Raw genomic sequence first — 6,000 nt, 5'->3', positions numbered from 1 at the left:
CTTGAGTAGCAACTTGCTTGCCGTTCTTTTTGAAGTTCCCCTTCTTCTTCCCTTTGCCCTTTTTCTTGAAACTAGTGGTCTTGTTGACCATCAACACTTGATGCTCCTTCTTGATTTCTACCTCCGCAGCTTTCAGCATCGCGAAGAGATCGGGAATAGTCTTGTTCATCCCTTGCATATTATAGTTAATCATGAAGCTCTTGTAGCTTGGTGGCAGTGATTGGAGAATTCTGTCAATGACGCAATCATCCGGAAGATTAACTCCCAATTGAATCAAGTGATTATTATACCCAGACATTTTGAGTATATGCTCACTGACAGAACTGTTCTCCTCCATCTTGCAGCTATAGAACTTATTGGAGACTTCATATCTCTCAATCCAGGCATTTGCTTGAAATATTAACTTCAACTCCTGGAACATCTCATATGCTCCATGACGTTCAAAACGTCGTTGAAGTCCCGATTCTAAGTCGTAAAGCATGGTACACTGAACTATTGAGTAGTCATCAGCTTTGCTCTGCCAGACGTTCATAACATCCGGTGTTGCTCCTGCAGCAGGCCTGGTACCCAGCGGTGCTTCCAGGACGCAATTCTTCTATGCAGCAATGGGGATAATCCTCAAGTTACGGACCCAGTCCGTATAATTGCTACCATCATCTTTCAACTTTGCTTTCTCAAGGAACGCATTAAAATTCAATGGAACAACAGCACGAGCCATCTATCTACAATCAACATAAACAAGCTAGATACTATCAGGTACTAAGTTCATGATAAGTTTAAGTTCAATTAATCAAATTACTTAAGAACTCCCACTTAGATAGACATCCCTCTAATCCTCTAAGTGATCACGTGATCCAAATCAACTAAACCATAACCGATCATCACGTGAGATGGAGTAGTTTTCAATGGTGAACATCGTTATGTTGATCATATCTACTATATGATTCACACTCGACCTTTCGGTCTCCGTGTTCCGAGGCCATATCTGCATATGCTAGGCTCGTCAAGTTTAACCTGAGTATTCTGCGTGTGCAAAACTGGCTTGCACTCGTTGTAGATGGACGTAGAGCTTATCACACCCGATCATCATGTGGTGTCTGGGCACGACGAACTTTGGCAACGGTGCATACTCAGGGAGAACACTTCTTGATAATTTAGTGAGAGATCATCTTATAATGCTACCGTCAATCAAAGCAAGATAAGATGCATAAAAAGATACACATCACATGCAATCAATATAAGTGATATGATATGGCCATCATCATCTTGTGCTTGTGATCTCCATCTCCGAAGCACCGTCATGATCACCATCGTCACCGGCGCGACACCTTGATCTCCATCGTAGCATCGTTGTCGTCTCGCCAATCTTATGCTTCCACGACTATCACTACCATTTAGTAATAAAGTAAAGCATTACATCGCGATTGCATTGCATACAATAAAGCGACAACCATATGGCTTCTACCAGTTGCCGATAACTCGGTTACAAAACATGATCATCTCATACAATAAAATTCAGCATCATGCCTTGACCATATCACATCACAACATGCCCTGCAAAAACAAGTTAGACGTCCTCTACTTTGTTGTTGCAAGTTTTACGTGGCTGCTACGGGCTTAAGAAAGAACCAATCTCACCTATGCATCAAAACCACAATGATAGTTTGTCAAATAGACTCCGTTTTAACCTTCGCAAGGACCGGGCGTAGTCACACTTGGTTCAACTAAAGTTGGAGAGACAGTCGCCCGCAAGCCACCTATGTGCAAAGCACGTCGGGGAAACCGATCTCGCGTAAGCGTATGCGTAATGCTGGTCCGGGTCGTCTCGTCCAACAATGCCGCCGAACCAAAGTATGACATGCTGGTAGGCAGTATGACTTACATCGCCCACAACTCACTTGTGTTCTACTCGTGCATATAACATCAACATAAATAACCTAGGCTCGGATGCCACTGTTGGGTTTCGTAGTAATTTCAAAAAAATTCCTACGCACACGCAAGATCATGGTGATGCATAGCAACGAGAGGGGAGACTGTTGTCTACGTACCCACGCAGACCGACTGCGGAAGCGTTGACACAACGTAGAGGAAGTAGTCGTACGTCTTCACGATCCAACCGATCAAGCACCGAAACTACGGCACCTCCGAGTTCGAGCACACGTTCAGCTCGATGACGATCCCTGGACTCCGATCCAGCAAAGTATCGGGGAAGAGTTCCGTCAGCATGACGGCGTGGGGACGATCTTGATGTACTACAGCAGCAGGGCTTCGCCTAAACTCCGCTACAATATTATCGAGGACTATGGTGGCTGGGGGCGCCACACACGCCTAAGGAATAGATCACGTGGATCAACTTGTGTGTTTCTGGGGTTCCTCTGCCTCAGTATATAAAGGAGCTAAGGGGGAGGGGGGCGCCGGCCAGGAGGAGGGCGCAGGAGGAGTCCTACTCCTTCCGGGAGTAGGACTCCCCCCCCCCCAATCCTAGTTGGACTAGGATTCCCCGAGGGGGAAAGAGGGAGAGGGGGGGCGGCCACCTCTCCTAGTCCGAATAGGACTAGGGGAGGGGGGAGGTGCGCAGCCACCTTGGGCTGCCCCTTTCTCCTTTCCACTAAAGCCCATTAAGGCCCATATGGCTCCCGGGGGGTTCCGGTAACCTCCCGGTACTCCGGTAAAATCCCGATTTCACCCGGAACACTTCCGATATCCAAACATAGGCTTTCAATATATCAATCTTTACGTCTCGACCATTTCGAGACTCCTCGTCCTGTCCGTGATCACATCCGGGACTCCGAACAACCTTCGGTACATCAAAATGCATAAACTCATAATATAACTGTCATCGTAACCTTAAGCGTGCGGACCCTACGGGTTTGAGAACAATGTAGACATGACCGAGACACGTCTCCGGTCAATAACCAATAGCGGGACCTGGATGCCCATATTGGCTCCTACATATTCTACGAAGATCTTTATCGGTCAGACCGCATAACAACATACGTTGTTCCCTTTGTCATCGGTATGTTACTTGCCCGAGATTCGATCGTCGGTATCCAATACCTAGTTCAATCTCGTTACCAGCAAGTCTCTTTACTCGTTCCGTAATACATCATCTCACAACTAACATATTAGTTGTAATGCTTGCAAGGCTTATGTGATGTGCATTATCGAGAGGGCCCAGAGATACCTCTCCGACAATCGGAGTGACAAATCCTAATCTCGAAATACGCCAACCCAACATGTACCTTTGGAGACGCATGTAATGCTCCTTTATAATCACCCAATTATGTTGTGACGTTTGGTAGCACCCAAAGTGTTCCTCCGGTAAACGGGAGTTGCATAATCTCATAGTTATAGGAACATGTATAAGTCATGAAGAAAGCAATAGCAACATACTAAACGATCGGGTGCTAAGCTAATGGAATGGGTCATGTCAATCAGATCATTCAACTAATGATGTGACCTCGTTAATCAAACAACAACTCATTGTTCATGGTTAGGAAACATAACCATCTTTGATTAACGAGCTAGTCAAGTAGAGGCATACTAGTGACACTTTGTTTGTCTATGTATTCACACATGTATTATGTTTCCGGTTAATACAATTCTAGCATGAATAATAAACTTTTATCATGATTATAAGGAAATAAATAATAACTTTATTATTGCCTCTAGGGCATATTTCCTTCAATATTCAACCATATCCACATCTCGGATGAAAAACCTAGCTACTCTACTCGTCTCCGCTCTGCTCCACCAATAAGCTATGTTCCGGCGATCTTCGGCCTTCTCTGACAAGGTGGGTAGTGGATCTGACTCCGAGATTTCCCCATTCGTCCATATGGCTCTCCACCGCTCCATTGTGGAGTGCGCCCGACCGCGGTCGTATTCGATACGACGGGAATCCATTGCGTCCATGCAAATTACGCTTCGATCCGCCAGGGCTAGTGGTTCAAGACGCGTGACCACGACCTCACTAGACGTAGTGACCACCGTCTCGCGTTGTATCTTTAGGGTGGCGGCGCAACCGAGGTCAACGCCGACATGGCTCACTGCCCCTCCATTGCGGATGTGCGACGTGCCCGCCGTGCGAGGTAGAGAGTGTGGGATGCCGCGACAGCCGTTAAGGCCAAGACCGTGGAGGCGGAGTCGCACGTCGCGTTGGACGAGCAAGCCCTCCGTGTCCGCATCGTCGAGAAGCAACAACGTAGGAGGACCCACGCCCCCTCGTAACGGAGAACAACCGTGCGGCCCGTGCTACGGTCAGGCTGCCCCCCTACCCCCTCCCAAAGAGGAGAAGGAGGATGACTGTGATGGGTCCGTCGGACGGCTCTGGCAACGAGCAGACCCTCCTCGATCTATTTTGCGTCTTTGTCTGTTACTTTCGCCACAAAAACGGCAAGAGCAACGACAAGGGCAACCATGGATGAACTTTCTCCATAGCTTTAGTATATAAATGTCAATTTTTGGTAATCCGATGACATGTATAATATAGTAGAGAATGCCATTTTCCGGTAGACCGTTGACATGCATTATGGAATAGCCTAACCTATGTATGGGATCTAGATGTATTGCGTGAGTTAAGTTCACATTGCATGTGATTGTACGAATTTGATGATTTGCTAATGAGGTACCCTGTTGTGGACATGAACATTTGAGAGGTGACCGGCCACTGTTTGTGAACACGTCTATGTCTATGGACATTTAGGGGGCTGGATATCTATTTTTTTGTTAATTAATTTCACCTCAATAATAAATATACTTATTATACATGGACGCATGCACTATACTCCTACTGATTAATTTCACCTCAATAATATTTTTACAATAGTATTTTGGTAAAAAAAATAGTTGAGTATTTTGGTTATTAGTTTTTTTTGCGGGGTATTTTGGTTATTAGTTAGTACACTTATCATGGTATATTGCAGTAAATATATGGAGAAATTAGTTGGTACAATTATCATTCAGCACGGAAGTTTTTTGTGTATGCTATATTTATCAGGGCACAATAATAATTGTATTTTTTTGCAAAATATTTGCATCTATTTTGGGAAATCTTATCTGGCTGACGTCCCTGGTAGATCAACCCCAGCAAACACCCCTTGGTCGGTTGGCAGTTTTTGGCCAAAAATTCAAAAACGTACCCTAAAGAAAAGAACTGCCATGGCAGTTTCTAAAAACTACCAGCCCCACACCCCTTAAATGCAATGAAAACTGCCGGAGACCTGCGTTTCAAAAAAAAAAAATGCAATGAAAACTGCCAGGAGACCTCCGTTTCAAAAAAAAAAAAACTGCCAGGAGACCACTTTGTTTGGCACCGAACATTCACCAGGGACGATCTTCTGCACAAATGTGATCATACTTATTCATGGGCTCGTTTAGTCTCTATTTCTAATGGACGAGTTGGTGAATCGTCTTCGTGGTTTATTTTTGCTGGGTTTTTTTCGCCTCTCCTTCCACCACCCCCTCCCACCCTGGTCCGCGGTTTATTTTCGCTGGGTTTTTTCCGTCTCTCCTCTCACCACCCCCTCCTACCCTGGTTCATCGGTTTATTTTTCTCTTCACTCTTTATTACAACCAAAACTTTCCTAACGTATAACAAATCATGGATCTGACTTCCTTAAATTATGCAAATCAATCGGTTCTTTTTATTGGTTCAATTTGTCTTAGAAAACAAATAACAGATTTTCAGAAAACAAATAATACATTTTAATCTAACTTTTTAAAATTATGCAAATCAATCGATTTCTTTTATTGGTTCAATTTATCTTAGGAAACAAATAACAGATTTTCAGAAATCAAATAATACATTTTAATCTAACTTTCCTAACTTATCTAAATCAATCGATTTCTGTTATTAGTGAAATTTGTTATAGGAAACAAATAACAGACACGCCACAACTTTCCTCCCAATAAATAATTTCTTAACATTTGCAAACTTTCCTAATCAGACGCATCACAAATGGGCAGGTACTGATATTACGTTACCAAACAATAAAACCC

Source organism: Triticum dicoccoides, chromosome 3A (assembly GCF_002162155.2).
Source record: "Triticum dicoccoides isolate Atlit2015 ecotype Zavitan chromosome 3A, WEW_v2.0, whole genome shotgun sequence".
NCBI classification, from domain to species: Eukaryota; Viridiplantae; Streptophyta; class Magnoliopsida; order Poales; family Poaceae; genus Triticum; species Triticum dicoccoides.
The sequence above is the reverse complement of the archived record's forward strand: the minus strand, read 5'-3'. Positions refer to the sequence as shown.